The following is a 16,557-nucleotide window of genomic DNA, read 5'->3' as shown; positions in this document are numbered from 1 at the left end:
TGAAGCAGCGATTCTGAAAAAGATTTGGGGGTCATGGTGGATAATCAGACTACGATGGGCTCCCAGTGCAACACTGTGTCCAAAAGAGCTAATGCGATCCTGGAATGCATGAAAAGGAGAATCTCAAATTGGAGTTAAGAAGTTATTTTACCTCTGTATTTGGCATTGGTCCAACTGCTGCTGGAATACTGTGTCTAGTTCTGGTGCCCACAATTCAAGAAGATTATTGATAAATTGTAGAGGTTCAGAGAAGAACCCACAAAAAAATATGACTAAAAGATTAGAAAACATGCCTTAAAACGATTGATCTCTTTGAGTCTATTTAACTTAGATAGAAAGTTAAGGAGTGACTTGATTAGTCTGTAAGTACGTGGGTTCTTCAATCTAGCAGAGAAAAGCAGAATACAATCCAATGTCTAGAAGTTGAAGTTAGACAAATTCAGATTGGAAATAAGGTGTAATTTTTAACAGTGAGCGTAATTAACCATTGGAACAAGGTTTACCAAGGGTTATGGTGGATTCTCCATCACTGACAATTTTTAAAATCAAGATTGGATGATTTTCCTAAAAGGTATGCACTAGGAATTATTTTGGAAAAGTTCTATGGACTGTGATATAGAAGAGGTCAGACTAGATCATCATAATGGTCCCTTCTGCCATATAGCCTATGAACTGTTTGCACAAGAAAAAAAAAAAAAGGTGTGTGGATTTTATTCAAATATAGGTTCCTGGCTTCTGATATGTCTCACGAAAAATTTAGATCTCCAAAAGGAAAAGTTTCAGAGTAGCAGCCGTGTTAGTCTGTATTCGCAAAAAGAAAAGGAGTACCCGTGGCACCTTAGAGACTAACAAATTTATTAGAGCATAAGCTTTCGTGAGCTACAGCTCAGGAAAAGGTGAATGTAGCGCTGCTTCCTTTGTCAATTGGTCTTTATCTGAATGCTGTTCTGTGAAGGGACTGTCACTTTTTAAAACTTTGCCTTCACTTGCTTAATCAAATCCAGTAGAGAAAAATACGTGTTTACATGATCTACGTTCGTTTCTATTGAAAACTCATTGTTTCAGCGCCAGTCATTAAAACTCCTTGGATTAGGTAGAAGACAGGGAAGCTCCCCCTTATGGAGAGTTTTGAAAAAGCTCCTAAGAATCCTGATGGAATCATCAGAAGGAAAAAACACACAGCTTTCCTTCCCCTCCACTGAAATCCAGAATGGATTACATTATTACAGGCCCTAAGCTGACAAAAAGAAAAAGGAGTACTTGTGGCACCTTAGAGGCTAACAAATTTATTAGAGCATAAGCTTTCGTGAGCTACAGCTCACTTCGACAGTTTCACAACAAAATATCAGACAACAGGCCAAGCCCATGTGGGAAGGAGGAAAGTTGGATTCAAAGCATGGGCTGTGTCTTAGCATGTGAGAAGAGGTATAATTTGCTTATTAGAGAAACAGTGTAATTAAAAACTAAATTGTAATGAAGGCTTTCGTGAACCATCCTGTGTTGTCATCTCAAAAAGACAATTTGAAAAAAGGGTCAGCTACACATTGTATGCCACAGGTCTAGTCTAAAGTACTGGTCAAAACTGACATATCAGTTGATATGTGGTAGACAGACCAGATAAATGAAACAGTGAAGGTAAAAAAAATTATCCAGAAAGTTTTTATTTTCTCCAAGAGCAGCAATATTTCTCTCTCTCACACACATGCGTAATAAAGTTCAAGGGTAGGAGGCTAGTGCACTGGCTGCAGTGCAGCTGATCAGTCAGATCTTAAGTTTTAGCATTGTTTGTATACTACACTAAAACAAAAAAACAAACAAAAAAACCTTGTGGCCTCTTCATCAGAGTAGTTTTAGTAACTATACTAGTATGTGCATCTGAATGAAATCTTAGATGCCAGCTTCAAATACACTGCTATTATGTGCCTTTGCTTACCTTAGGAGTCAATAGTGTTTCATGAACTAAACAAGGGGATTCTTAAAAATACTTGTACAGCTGCTTAACAGTCAGGCATATATAGATGAAAAATTTCAAAAGCTCCAAAGTGATTTAGGAGCCTATATCCCACTGGAAGTCTCTGAGTTAGGCTTCTTTGAAAAGTTTACCTAGTATGTCACGAGACAGAACTGTGCTTGAATGGATGAAAGAAAACTGAAAATGGAAATGTGTTTCATGTTGACATTGCATTCTGGAATTACCTGTTACATCCATTTGTACATTAAAACAATATTCCATTGGAAAAAGCTGACTCAAGAAATATTCTGCTGAACACATGGCTTCGGTCACATATTTTAGTTAATATCAAGTTGCACCCTGAACCCAGCTTTATGAAAGTGTGTTGTAACACACAAAAAGAGAGTCTCCACTTATCTAAAACAGATCTGTAGTTCTTTTTGTTCAGTATTAATGCATGATGAGTGCTCTCTAAATGGGAAATGTAAATTCTCTCCAACTACCCTACCTGAACCTGTTCCTTTAAGTAAATACATTAATCATTTGCTATTCAAAATTAAAAACAAATAATGATGGTGAAAATCAATGCATTAATTAAATCAAACACGAGTTAGCTATATGAATGCATAGTGCCATGTGTTTAAATTCAAAGTGAATTGAAGCCTTCAGAAATTATTGACTGCTGGATTTTTAGAAAAAAGGCATTTCATATATTTGAGATATAAACGTCTTTTCACCTACAAATCCTGTACCTCTTTCAGTCAAAAGAAATAAAAACTCCACTCATGGATCTTAGTGGTACAACTTTAGCCCGAGCAAATGTAGATCAAGCTTTTTGGGGATCATCCCCTCCCATGGAAACACTTGTAGGATCCCCATCATTCTACCAGGACAGGGCTGACCACAAGGGGAAGTTTGCTCTCCCAGGGAGCAGCCAGTACTTGTTTTGCCCCAATCCTTCATATTCCCCAATCCCCATGTCAGTTCCCAACACAAGGAATGATTTCCCCAATACAGAGAGGGCTGAAGAATAGTCATGACAGCCCCAGCTCTTCCACAAGTTTTGAAGGGTGGCCCATGCTATGTATACTGGTATACTGTCCTACCCCAGGTTTATATCTGCTGAGCCCATCTCTTGGGACAGGAGAGGAATTGTCAGCTGCTTCCAAAGCACCAATTGCTTAACTTGTTCTAGCTGATCCTCTGTATCAGAGCTATTTCATATTTATCTAACTAACTTACAATTAAAATTAATACACAGAGCATATAATGAAGGCAAATATCTATTAACATGCATAATGTGGGTAAGCCTGTTGCACACTAACCTATTTTCCTATCCAAATATCTAAGGCTCAAAGGTTCAAAATACAAAACTAGATAGGCTTGACCTGCAACCTTGGTTGTCATTCACACCACACACAGCAGCCCACAGTACAACTAAGTAAAGAGAGTATTAAGTTACTCAGCCATTATAACATGTCTCTGCTTAAAATTTCAGCTCAAATACCTACTCCCAAATTTATATCAGGTACCAAAGCCATAACACAGTGTCTTATTAAATGTTTGGCATGTTGCATCAAGTTACCATTGGTATGTGGTTATATGTCATGGCACATCGTGAGCCCATGTGGCAAGGGAGCATCACCTAATACAGCACGCCAAGAATGTTGACAAGAAATTCAAAACAAACCCCACTTTCAGAGCACTTGTAATAGAAAGTATGTCACAACCCTGTGTGTAATCATTTTCCATATGAAAAATCCATTAAAACAATGCACTGGATGTTTAAGTATTCACTTTAGCAGGTTTACTATTAAACACAACATGCTTTAATTCAGCACACAGAACTTGTGCTCTAATGTTTTAGTTGGTACACCTCGAGACATTATTTATTAATGCAACTAAACTGAAAAACAATCACTTAAGACTCCACTGTACTCCTTCACTGGGTCTGGCTCAAAGACTAATTATACCAACAGGTATTCAGTTAGGTGAGTTCCACCCAATTTTGAATCATGCACCAATAGTTCACATCTGTGGAACTTGTTTCCAGGCCTTAGAAATGTGCAAATTTCTGATACCTATTCAACCATACTAATGTTCTAAACACAAATACTGTATGTAGAAGTGACAGCTGGTTATTTATAAAATTGTGTATATAGAAACGCAAACCAAATTGCTGAGAGTCTCAGTGGACCACTTAACGATCTTTCCAAATGTTGTTTGTACCGTTAGTTAACTACTGTAAAATGCTTTGGATAAAAGCGCTACATTAAAAAAAAAAAACAAAACTTAATAGTAATTAACTTTTTTGTTCTACAAATAAAAGCACATAACTCATATTTTAATATCAGTAGTCTTACCTTTCTAATGTGACGGATGTGCCCTCTCCCCACTGCTGCGGCAGCCCCCTAGCTGGGGCTGGGAAGGAGGACATCTCTCCCTGGAAGCTGCAGCCCTTGAGCTGGGGAAGGAGGGCCATCTTTCTCTGGCCACCGCAGCCCTGCATGTCCCAAATTCCCCCCACCCAGCCTTCTCACCCCACTGATCCCTCCCACCTACCCCCTAGGCCACCACTTCATCTTACATATGCGTCTTCTCCAGGGTCCAGGCACCTAATTAGCGGAACCATGCCTGCACGCACCTTAGCGGGAACTATCTGCGGACCACCTGAATGGAGCCCACAGACCACAATTTGAGAACCTCTGCTCTATGTCATGGCATTGGGCCAAATCTTTGTACTTCTCATTGCCAGACCCTGAACCTTACCCTGTTCTCTTCAGAATGGCACCACATGCAGAAAATACACAAGAAACAGCTGGACAGCAGCCAAATGGGATACACAAGTCCACACAAGGGGGCTGATACCCTCAGCTCCCAGTGAAGCCAAAGGACACTCGTAACATAAGAACCATACTGGGTCAAACCAAAGGTCCATCCAGCCCAGTATCCTGTCTGCCAACAGTGGCCAACGCCAGGTGCCCCAGAGGGAGTGAACCTAACAGGTAACAATCAAGTAATCTCTCTCCTGCCATCCATCTCCACCCTCTGACAAACAAACAGAGGCTAGGGACACCATTCCTTACCCATCCTGGCTAATAGCCATTAATGGACTTAACCTCCATGAATTATCCAGTTCTCTTTTAAACCCTGTTATAGTCCTAACTTTGCAACCTCCTCAGGCTTTGAACCTCCCTCGTAATGAGTTTGATTGTACAATAACTGAAAAGATTTGTTCAGGTGGAAAAAATATAGCAAAGTTGTTGGAATACGCAAAAATTAGAAAGCTAGACTTGGTAAAATGGGGACAAAATGTCCTGTTTTTAAATGCTGAGGTTGCATTTCACATGGATATAATATAGCAGCATCCCCTGTACCAGAATTTGATTATTTGAGGTCAGTAAGAATTATTATTTTGCATATTACAGTTTCTTCCCAGCTTTTTAATACCTCTGTGCTTCCAAAGTCTTCCATTTACCCCTCCCTAGTCCACTGTGCTGCTCCATTTATGTGGGGGGTTAGATGCCACGAAGTAAGTGGCAATGCCTTAACCATATACATGTTGTAAAGGCCACTGGGACCTCTTCCATCCTTATCAAGGGGAGTGCTAACCTTTTGTTAGGGAGGCACGTTACCTCTAACAACACTAACAGATGGACTCACCTCAGCCAGTAATCAGGACAGTTATTGTGATATATGTTCCCAGCCAATTGTATAAAAATGAAAATTAGCTGTGAAACATAGGTCTCCCCAAAGAGAAAAAGTCTTCCTCAGTCTCTGCATTAACAATCTTCTTTCCCCCACATCCCAACACCCATTTCAAAGGTTTATATTAGAAACTATTCTCTGAATCTTTAGAGATTTTTTTTTAAAAAGCCTTTCAAGTGACCACTCGGTGTAAAAACTACAAAATATATACAATGTATTCTGTACAGTAGAGTAATTGAAGGTGCATTCAGCCTTTAAAAGACAGCATTTTGGGGGCCAATTATTGCAATTATGTGTCTTAATATTTTAAGAAGAAATGTTTGGAACAACCACAATAAAACATTTTTAAATGTAAAAAGAAAAGGAGTACTTGTGGCACCTTAGAGACTAACAAATTTATTAGAGCATAAGCTTTCGTGAGCTACAGCTCACTTCATCGGAATGCATCCGATGAAGTGAGCTGTAGCTCACGAAAGCTTATGCTCTAATAAATTTGTTAGTCTCTAAGGTGCCACAAGTACTCCTTTTCTTTTTGCGAGTACAGACTAACACGGCTGCTACTCTGAAACCTGCAATTTTTAAGTGTGTTACTGAAAACATGAAGAACAGTTCTGCATAAGCTCAAAAGCTTGTTTCTCTCAAAAACAGAAGCTAGTCCAATAAAAGATTCTCACCCACCTTCTCTCTCTCTCTAACATCCTGGGATCCACACAGCTAAAATACCACTGCGTAAACCCCCACTGAAAAATTTACATAATTTTCATACATTCTAATTTACTGCTCATTTATGGCACTCGTACACAAAGGAGTAAACTGGAACAGCTCTTTGGACGTGCTGTTGCAACACCCAGTCAATAATCTGCAAGCTTAAAAAGTCTGAGAAGGGTTTATCATGGACTAAGATCCAAAGAACTTGCTTTTTGAAACACTAACAAACTCCATAATCACATATTTGCAATGCCAGACCAATCATTTCAAAATTTCAGTTTAATATTAACTTGATAGCATGCAGCCAATAAGAAAATTACTGGTGTATTTTCTAAATGTGGGTGAAAATAGGATGTGGGAGGCAGCGGGGGGGGTGGGGGGGGAGGAAGACAAAACATGAGCCTGATCCTGTATTCATGACACTAAAGCCCATGGGACTTTTGCTGAAGGAATTAGGCCCTGTGTACATAGAGCATTTGGCGTCAGATTCACAAAAATTCAAATATTCTGTACAGTGACTGAATGATGCTGGCTGACCTATGTCAATTTTAATAAAATTATTTCCCCTTCATAGTCTCAATCTTGCAACATACAAGTGGAAAGGGAAAGGGGGCATAGACAGCACTCGAATTACAGGGGGATCTGGGGAGGGCCAAGCCCCCTTACTACTTTTAGGGTCTACCTGTCTTACGGAACCCTGACTTCTTACTATTGTTTAAATTAAAGCAAGCCACTTGACAGTCTCAATTCCCATACTTTTTTCCCCCCCATAATTTGAGCACTTGCTACAGAGGGGCAAGAAAAGGAAATTCTACTCTGTATCAGTGTAACAGAGCAAACAAATGGACTTATACAGCAGAGACTACTACTACTACTGATTATTAGTAATTTGTATTGTGTTAGCACATAGCTCTCTCATTTAGTTCCCTCCCCCTCCCGTGTTAGGCATGGTACATAACATAACAGCACAAAACAAAATGGTCCCCAGCCTCAAAGAGCATAGGTACTACTAGGTAAAAAGATAAATATGCTATAAGAATCTCCATGTGCTGCCTTAAATAGAGTTTCCTTCCTTTTATGGAAGTAAGAAAAAGACAGGCCCCAATGTGACTAAAGTCCAGTTTTGAGGGAAGTGGAGTAAAATTCTACTTACTTGCAAGGCTAAATGTAATGGTCTGGAGACAAAAGAGTTATAAGGCTGTTCCTTCCCCAGAGAGCCAGCAATGAGCTGGTCTATGTAGCCCACAGGCATGGCGGTGCCAATGTCCCTCGCATGGGTGACCTGTGTGACATTGCAGTGATCACCCATGCCTTCCGCCTGCTGACGTGTCCCAACGCCATGGTAAGGACCGTCACAGCAAACACCCTCCATGACGCAACAAAGAAGCGGATCGGCAGAGCCCCTTCCAACCAAGACACCGCCAGATTCCTGAGCGGTTTTCTGGATGGCGAATTTGGATGGGATGGTGGCGACATCGCTTCGCTGTGGTCCCGCGCTCACAATGCCACGTGTCGCCTGGGGAAGCGCATCAGCTGCCGCTGGGAGTGGTGCGAGGAGCACCAGGAGCTGGGAGTCCTGGTGCTGCAGATCAGGTCCGACGACAACACCATCGTTACCCCGAGCGCCAGGGGCATGCCAGAGAAGATCCTGAAGGCGGCCATCCACTTGTTGTACATGGAAACCCTGAAGCATAAACCAGACCAGGGTAAAGTCTTCGAACTTACCATCAAGTGGGACGCCAGCAATCACTTCCTCGCCGGGGGCAGCTTCACCTGTTTCGCCGACTGGCGGTTCATCCACCATGCCCGGCTCAACTGCGTCCCGCTCAACGGAGCCGTCCGCCACGGGAACCGAGACAAGCGTTGCAGGAAGTGCGGCTACTCCAACGAGACCCTGCCCCACATCCTGTGCAGCTGCAAGCCCCACTCCAGAGCCTGGCAGCTGCGCCACAACACCATCCAGAATCGCCTGGTGAAAGCCATCGCGCCGTGCCTGGGGGAGGTTGCCGTGAACTTCACCATCCCTGGGACAGACAGCCAGTTGCAACCTGACGTGGTAGTCACCGACGAGGACCAGAAAAAGATCATCCTCATCAACATCACGTTATCCTTTGAGAACAGGACCCCGGCCTTCCGCAAATCCCGAGCTCATAAGCTGGAAAAATATGCCCCCTTGGCCAACACCCTGAGAGCAAAGGGCTACAAGGTGCAGATGGATGCCCTGATAGTCAGAGCCCTGTGCGCTTGGGACCCCTGCAATGAGCGTATGCTGCGGACCTGCAGGATCGGTCGATGGTACACACGGCTCATGCGGCGCCTCGTGGTCTCGGAACAATCCGATGGTCCAGGGACATCTACATCGAACACATCACCGGCCACCGACAGTATCAGGAGGTGTGAGCCGGTACAACATCGTGCATCAACCATGGGAAAGGGCCTGAGAGACTTTTTTTTTTCCTCCCCTCTCCCATTGGACCATATGAACTGGAACCATAAATCCCACCAAATGAGGGTAGATCCATCCTCATCATCATATCCACTCATTATACTCCACACCTGAACATAGCCATTATATGGACAACATACCCCCATATCTCAATGTCTGTACTTTGACCCGTTAAACTTTTACTCCCAATGGGGGAAGACTGCAGATTATGTATTCCTTACGCCTAAACCGCTCCTAAACTGAACTTCATACCCCTTGATAATCTGTATCTTATTCCCTGATAACCAGAAACTTCTATGCCTAAACCCTGTACCGTTTTCTTTTTACTTCAACATTATCTTAATAAAATTATTACTCAACTCCTCAATGTCAAAAATAAAGTGAGCAAACTCCAACTCTGGAATTTGTCACCATGCAGCATTAACTGTGCAAATGCACAATTAATCTGAAAAGTAATAGACCTATCTCATGTCTTTGCTTCCAGAGAACATGTTCATTTCTAAACTAAACTAAGGATGCTAGCCGAGCTGTCAACTGATTCAATGTAATCAACTGAAATACTAAGAATTACTAACACTGCTGGTGAAAGAGTCAGTCTCTAGTGTAAATACCTCCATAGCCAGTCTTAAAGAGCTGCAGACCATACATTTAAAGATGGAGCTCAACTGTAGCCAAAATGTTCGGACCAGGAGGAGTGACAATATTTTTCAAACTAAGTAGTAAGAAAACCAGGGATCTACAGAGAACAGATGATGAAAGGGTAAGTGGCTCTGAAGAAACACTAAAAGAAAAGGAATACTTGTGGCACCTTAGAGACTAACAAATTTATTAGAGCATAAGCTTCCGTGAGCTGAAGTGAGCTGTAGCTCACGAAAGCTTATGCTCTAATAAATTTGTTAGTCTCTAAGGTGCCACAAGTACTCCTTTTCTTTTTGCGAATACAGACTAACACGGCTGCTACTCTGAAACCTGAAGAAACACTGTGTTCCACACACAAAATATGTATTTATTTTTTGCATTGCTTCTAAAAATGACATTGTTGGTTTTGCGTTCTACAACTTGTTAAATTTAAATTAGGCACACATGTTGCTAACTTTAAAAAAAAAAAGTCTTCCAATAACATATGCTTCTATTTAAAGTGACCTGACATTCTGTTTTGCAACTTGTTAATTTCTAAAGGTGCCACCCCATATAGTGCCTCTTAGGACCAAGTCCTGCTTCCACTGAAATCAACCAGAGTTTTGTCACTGACTTCAGTCAGATCAAGATATGAGCACAAAAGCCAAAGTGAGGTGTATAGATTACCAGCAGCTCACAAAAAATTCTGAAGCTGTGTGGTATTTCACAATAATTTACAATTGAAAACTCACAGTATCTGAGAGTTTCCCCTAACGTTTTGTTTCAAGTTACTATTTTTGAAATAACAGCACTGTAATACATGTGGGGTAGATCCAAGATTTATGCCACAAGAACTGAAATATTTCAAGTTTACTCACCATAAAGAATCAGAGAAGTGACCCCGTTGTCCTGCTGTCTTACATACACAGACCACCACCCCCCAACAATTAGTTTGCTCACATCCCCGGTCATGAGACCTGGCATGAAAAAGAAATATTCTGCAGCAGAACTTTTTAAGAGAACAAAAAAAACAGAAACAAAAAACAGCAGCAGACAGTACAGCATGTTTTATTCAAGATGGTTCATGATTCTAGGACAGTCCCCTGAAAATTTGGAGTTCTAATTACTTTAACGCAAAGTCAGTCACTACCCAAGAACATGTCTTATTGCTGCATGTCTTAGGGCAGCAGTAAGAATTAGAATACTTAGCACATACAGAGCTTTACATTTTCAAAGGCACTATATAAATGTTAATGAACCCTCAACAAACCTGTGAAGTAGGTAAGTGTAAATATTACCCCATTTTATAGATGGGAGACAAAGGTGAAGTTACTTGGTCACACAGCAAGACTAGCAGAAATTAGATTAGAATTTAGGATTTTCCAGTTTTCAATTTGGTTCTTATTTCTCTAGCCCATGCCATAAACTTTGTTGCTTTACAATTTTTTCAACTTTGCAGGAAGGGCATGGTCACGTCCTTCAGGTATCAAAACTTGAGATGTCAGTTAACCTGGGGAAAGGTGGATTACTGAGCCAGAAGGAACAGCAAATATGTTTTGCAGCAGCGAACTTGTTCCATCTGAATAAAGTGTCAGAAATAAGGGGATGTAGTAACAGTTAAATTAAATTAATCAGGTTAGTCTCAAAATGTTTTAAGATTGATATGCCAACACATAACCACGTAATACAGAGAAAGCCAAGGCTCAGACTTAGAAACACTAGGGCAGCACAGTTGCAGCTGTGCTGCTGTAGCGTAAACAGTTACTACAATGACAGAATGGGTTCTTCCATTGCTGTAATAAATCCACCTGTCAAGAGCCAGTAGCTAGATTGATGGAAAATATTTTCCATCGACCTAGCATATCTACACCAGGGCTTAGACTGGATTAATTCCATTGCACAGGACATGAAATTTTTCACAACTCTGAGCAACATATTTAAACTGACCTAACTCTATAGTGTAGACGAGCCCTTAAAAGTTGTATTGGCATAGCTACCTTGGTCAGAAGTGCGAAAACAGCCACAACCCTGATCAACATAGCTATGCCAAAAACAATGTACATGCAGCTTTGATGATGGAAGGGTGCTTCTGTCAATGTAGCTAACATCCTTCAGGGAAATAGGTTTCAGAGTAGCAGCCGTGCAAGTCTGTATTTGCAAAAAAGAAAGGGAGTACTTGTGGCACCTTAGAGACTAAGGTGATGGTGTTCCTACACCGACAAAGACCCCAGTTGGCTTAGGCTGTGGCTACAGTAGATGGCTACAGATGGCTATGCCATCATAGGCTGTGTGTACATTATAAAGCCTAAGAAAAGGGATTGAGGCTTTTCAGTCTCAAGTATGAAAATAAAAAGGTGTCATGTATGTGTCATAATAAAGTGTTCCAGAGTAGCAGCTGTGTTAGTCTGTATCCGCAAAAAGAAAAAGGGGTACTTGTGGCACCTTGGAGACTAACAAATTTATTTGTGCATAAGCTTTCGTGAGCTACAGCTCACTTCATCGGATGCTCACAAAAGCTTATGCACAAATAAATTTGTTAGTCTCCAAGGTGCCACAAGTACCCCTTTTCTTTTTATAATAAAGTGTATCTACTTACAGTGAATAATAAGTCCATACGACAGCCAGTGTACTTTTGGAAGAAGCCGTTTGTCACTCCATTATGCCTGCCTGAAACCACCACCACTCTGCTGTCCAAAGAGGGGGATCAAGAGATAAGAAAGAAGAGGACTGGGGAAAAAGGGAGTGGAATCAAGGTCAAAAGCATAAATATGATTTGGGGCTTTACTCCAATGGAAAAAACAATTACAGGATCAAGGAAGCAATTGTTCTATAAAAGAAATCCACAAATGTCAAAGCAAAGGCTTTTAAATTATTAGTATGTGTACAGTAGAGAGAAAACATAAGTATTTGGCCTCAAGTAAGATTAGGCCAGGAGCGGTCAGTAGTTCTGTGCATCTTTGTTTTAGTTCATAAACATGATCACTAACTCCATTATGCATGAGAGAAGTCTTATAATATTTTTAAAGTTAACATCAAAAACTAGTTGAAGTGTCCATTCTACAATGCCCTTTATTTCTAGAATACAGCGAATTGTCATGCAGGCAGAAGAAAGTGTATCTAGTGTATAAAGTGATATCCCTTTAAAAATTATTTAGACTGAAATATACTTATATAGCCTCTTTTATCCAAGATCAAGGTATTTTACAGACATTAATTGTTAACATCCCTGGGAGATAAATGTTGCAAGTCTCACTACCCCCATTTTACAGATGAGGAAATGGAGTCATAGTGAGGTTGAGTCTTGCCCAAGGTCCATTGCAAGACTGTGGAGGTGGTAGGATTAAAACCCAGGTGTCCCAATACCCATCCCTCTGCACTGTGTTCTAGCCAATACTGTTTCTCTGATGAAAAAAAGTTTGCAATACATGCTTAACAAAAAAAAGTCAACTTGAAACAAAACAGAGGCGCTCATATAAAATTTCCTAGCCCTGCCAACATATTTCAACTCTGACCTGCAGGGACCATCTCTATATGCAAGAATGTAATTCCATTTCTTTGCTCGAATTCCTTATTGGCTGAGATTACAGCAAGGATGCCAATTGTGAACAGAATTTTAAAATTGACTGAAGTATCCGATCTTTTCACACTGGCCACCAAACAGATATCAGAAAGTCACTAGCTTCCATTTATCAACTTGGCAGATTCAGTCCAGAGGCTTTCAGGCAAGAGAATCTATATCTCATCATCAGTCTTCTGAGCCCCTCCAATCGCTCACTGTCAGCATTTTGTTTAAACTCAGATTTTCAACCCATACCTAAAGTGTAATGGTTTAATAACACAATTACTACTGTAGATTAAGCCACACTTCAAAGCCCTGAATAAAAATAGTTGTCACATCCAATTAGGCCCAATCTGTGAGCAGGAAAGGATGTTGTGCTGGTTAATGCGCACCGAGAGCCAGTCACTTAACACCACAGAGGAGAGTTAGCTAGAATACACAGAAAGCGTTTCATATTATTTCAGGAAGTTTACAGAGAGATGCTATCTGAAAGTTAGTATGCTGTCAAATATTTGTGCTTATTTCCATACATTCTTTTACCCAAAAACTAGTTAGGAAGAGAAAGAGTCCAAAAGGAAATATAAATAAAAAAGTTATTTCAGGGCTCAAAAGCTCTAAACTTGTCAATAACAGATCTTTAGATCAGACTAGGATTAAATGTCACAATATCCAAGACCAATCAAGGTGGTAGATTTGATTATAAAAATAATCTAGCCAAGCAACTGCAGTTAACCTTCTTCAGTAGCAAAAAGCCAGTCAGCAGATCCTATTTAAGTGACAGATGTACATCAGGGGGACAACACATATGGTATTAAAACCTTTTCCTATAAATATACATTCTTTAGTCTGCAAAGTTCATACAGGAAAGCAATATTAGCATTCAGTGAGATAATATAATTTAAAAATACAAGTTGATAAGACATTCACCCATTCAATACACATCCTATTCCAAGGGAGGCTTACATTCTTAACAGATGTAACAATCGTAATCCAGTATGGACAGTGTGGATGAAGTCAGACCCCAGGCAGTGAGTAGTTAACAATTTTGAGCCTATACACACTTATTGGCTGATCTATTGACCATTGCAGCATATCCATAATCTCTCTCAGTAGCTATTCCATTCCATATAGTATTACATACAAATGTAGATGAAACTGGAGAGATCTGTGTGTTGTTAAAAAGTTTTATGATGAGCAAATCACAACAGTTAGCATGATAAGAAATGCTGTTCACAGGGGTGGTCTGAGGATTGATTAGTTAATGTTTGCAGAGCACTTCTCAAGTGCTATGTGAATGCTAAGCACTAATTACATATTATGGTATACATATCACACACTCACTATCATCATTCTAAGGCCATAGCAAGGCTTACACCCAGTCTTCCCCAGTCTGGCCTCAGTAGAATTTTTTTTCATCTCTGTAGCCAAAAAGTGTTCAGACAGTTCACCTTCACCCATTACCAGGAACAACATGTTCATGTCTGTCTGTAAACAACCTCAGACTTTCCCTTCCCACCCCATCCAGCTCTTATCTATTGCACATATGGTGCACCTCACTTCTGCCCCGGTTCTATTAATAATCTCTCTTTACAATTAACTGTCTCACTTCAGGGAGGAAGTGTGAGCAGTTAACACAGGGGTGGGCAAACTACAGGACCATCCTGCCTGGCCCCTGAGATCCCGACCGGGGAGGCTCGCCCCCAGCCCCTCCCCGGCTGTCCCCCCTTGCCCGCAGCCACGCTGCTGCAGCGCAGCTTGCTCACCTCCAAGGCTTTCAGATAACCCTGTCCTGCCTCTCTGAGCAGCATGGTAAAGGGGCAGGAGCGGTTGGATAAGGGGCAGGAGGTTGGGGGGGGTTGGATAGGGGGTGAGGGAGCAGGGGGATTGGATAGAGGGTGGGGTCCTGGGGGGCAGTTAGGGACAGGAGTCCTGGGGGCAGTCAGGGGATGGGAGGGTCAGATAGGTGTGGGAGTCCCAGGGGGTGGTCAGGGACAGGGGGTGGGGGTGGGGGGGGGTTGGATAGGTATGGGGTTCTGCAGGGGGCAGTCAGGGGGCAAGGCTGTTCGGGGAGGCACAGCCTTCCCTACCCGGCCCTCCATACCGTTTTGCAACCCAAATGTGGCCCTGGGGACAAAAAGTTTGCCCACCCCTGAGTTAACATGTGCTACTTTCAGCTTCAGGAAATGGTTTCTGTTAGAGGGAACAGGGATGGTACTTAAAAAAAAAAAAAACACCACACAAAAACAAAAACCTAGACCCCCTCCCCACCATCAAAAAAAAAAAAATCCCACCCCCTCAAAAACCCCAAACAGCTGGCTTGCCTCTTTCCTTGGCCGTTATTGACCAAACCAACCTCGGCTGCAATGTCAAGCCGAGCCAAAATAAAAACTGGCACAACCTGTCAGACTCCTCTCCCTGCTTAAAACGTCAGGTCTGAAGCGTCTGCTAGTCATGGGGGGGGGGGGGGGCTGTGAAAGTCCCTTTCAATCCACCTGTGCCAGAGAAACCTGAAATCGCTAGTTTCAAAAGCGTCTGAATTCCTGACACCAGCCCGTTTTCTACAACACTTAAGTTAGACCCAGCAGCGCGCGCGCGCAGCCCCCCCTTCCCCTCCCCCCCCCCGTCTCTTTCCACGCGCCGGCTCGTGGTTGTATCACGTCCTGTCTCTTTTCAAAGCCACCCCAGCCCACGAAGCCGGGGCAATACAGCCCGGTGTGGAGCGGGGAAGCGGCCCAGAGGCGGGTAAGGGAGGCCGAGCTGAAGAGGGAGGGGTCGGGGAGGAACCGGGCTGCGGGGCAGCCGCGGCCAGGTGAATTATCCAGGAGCGCTGCCGCCTCTCAGCGGACAGCACCTGGGCAACCCCAGCCGGCAAACCGAGCCGGGCAGCCAGGAGCCGGGGGAAGCCGCAACACAGGCACGCGGGACGCAATCCGATTACACCAGCCCCAAACCGTCCCCGTCCTCCCGACCCGGAGCCGCTCGCCCGGCTGGGACTTACCGGGCACCCGGCTCAGCATGTTGGGCGGGGGGGGGGGGGGGACCAGCCGGGCTCGACGCGGGCACCAGCTAGGGCGCAGCCCAGCGACTCTGCCCCGGCCGCCGGCCCGGGCGGAGAGCAGTAGAGCTGGGCGTGGCCCCGGCCGAGCCCCGGGCCAATCAGCGGGCGGCAGAAGGTTCCTGCCCCGGCCCGCTGTCACCGCGCCTTGCACGTGGGGAGCCCGGCGCCCGGCCTGGGCAGCGAGTCTGCCCCGGAGCCGTGGGGCAGGAGGCCGCCGTGGGGAGGGAGACGGTAGCGTAGGGTGTACGGAGCGAGCCGGCTTCCCCTCGGGGAAGACGAGGGCTGGTCAGGTCCCCCCGGCACGGCGCTGAGGGGGCCTGGGAGGGGCTGGGGTTATGGGGCCAGGCAGAGCCTGTGGGGCAAGCTGAAGGGCTGGGCGGGAAAGGAGGTGGGGGCGGGTGCTGGGGCTGAAGGGAGGCCGAGCCGTGGGGTGAAGAGGAAGCAGACTCAGGGAAGGGAAGGACACGAGGAAGTGGTTGGGGGGAAATGGGGTAGAGGCCAGGGCGGAG

The 16,557-nt window shown here is 43.5% G+C and overlaps 1 protein-coding gene and 1 non-coding gene across 6 annotated transcripts in view; both read right to left on the bottom strand.

Annotated features, from left to right (window-relative positions):
* MICAL2 (microtubule associated monooxygenase, calponin and LIM domain containing 2) overlaps nt 1–16,229 on the bottom strand; it is a 187,606-nt gene extending 171,377 nt beyond the window's left edge. For 4 of the 5 annotated variants that reach the window (XM_038404231.2, XM_043516721.1, XM_038404233.2 and 1 more), the window contains exon 1: nt 15,989–16,117. The gene's annotated coding sequence lies outside the window, so the exon portion shown is untranslated. Of the gene's footprint in view, nt 1–15,988 lie in introns of all 5 variants that reach the window. The other variant, XM_043516720.1, reaches the window with a different exon arrangement.
* Nucleotides 5,458–5,566, bottom strand: LOC119858147. Its single transcript, XR_005293804.1, has one exon. It is a non-coding gene; the product is annotated as a U6atac minor spliceosomal RNA (small nuclear RNA).
* Nucleotides 16,230–16,557: the final 328 nt, after the last annotated feature.

The sequence above is a fragment of the Dermochelys coriacea genome, chromosome 6, assembly GCF_009764565.3.
Source record: "Dermochelys coriacea isolate rDerCor1 chromosome 6, rDerCor1.pri.v4, whole genome shotgun sequence".
NCBI lineage: Eukaryota > Metazoa > Chordata > Testudines > Dermochelyidae > Dermochelys > Dermochelys coriacea.
This window is presented reverse-complemented; position numbering and strand designations above follow the sequence as displayed.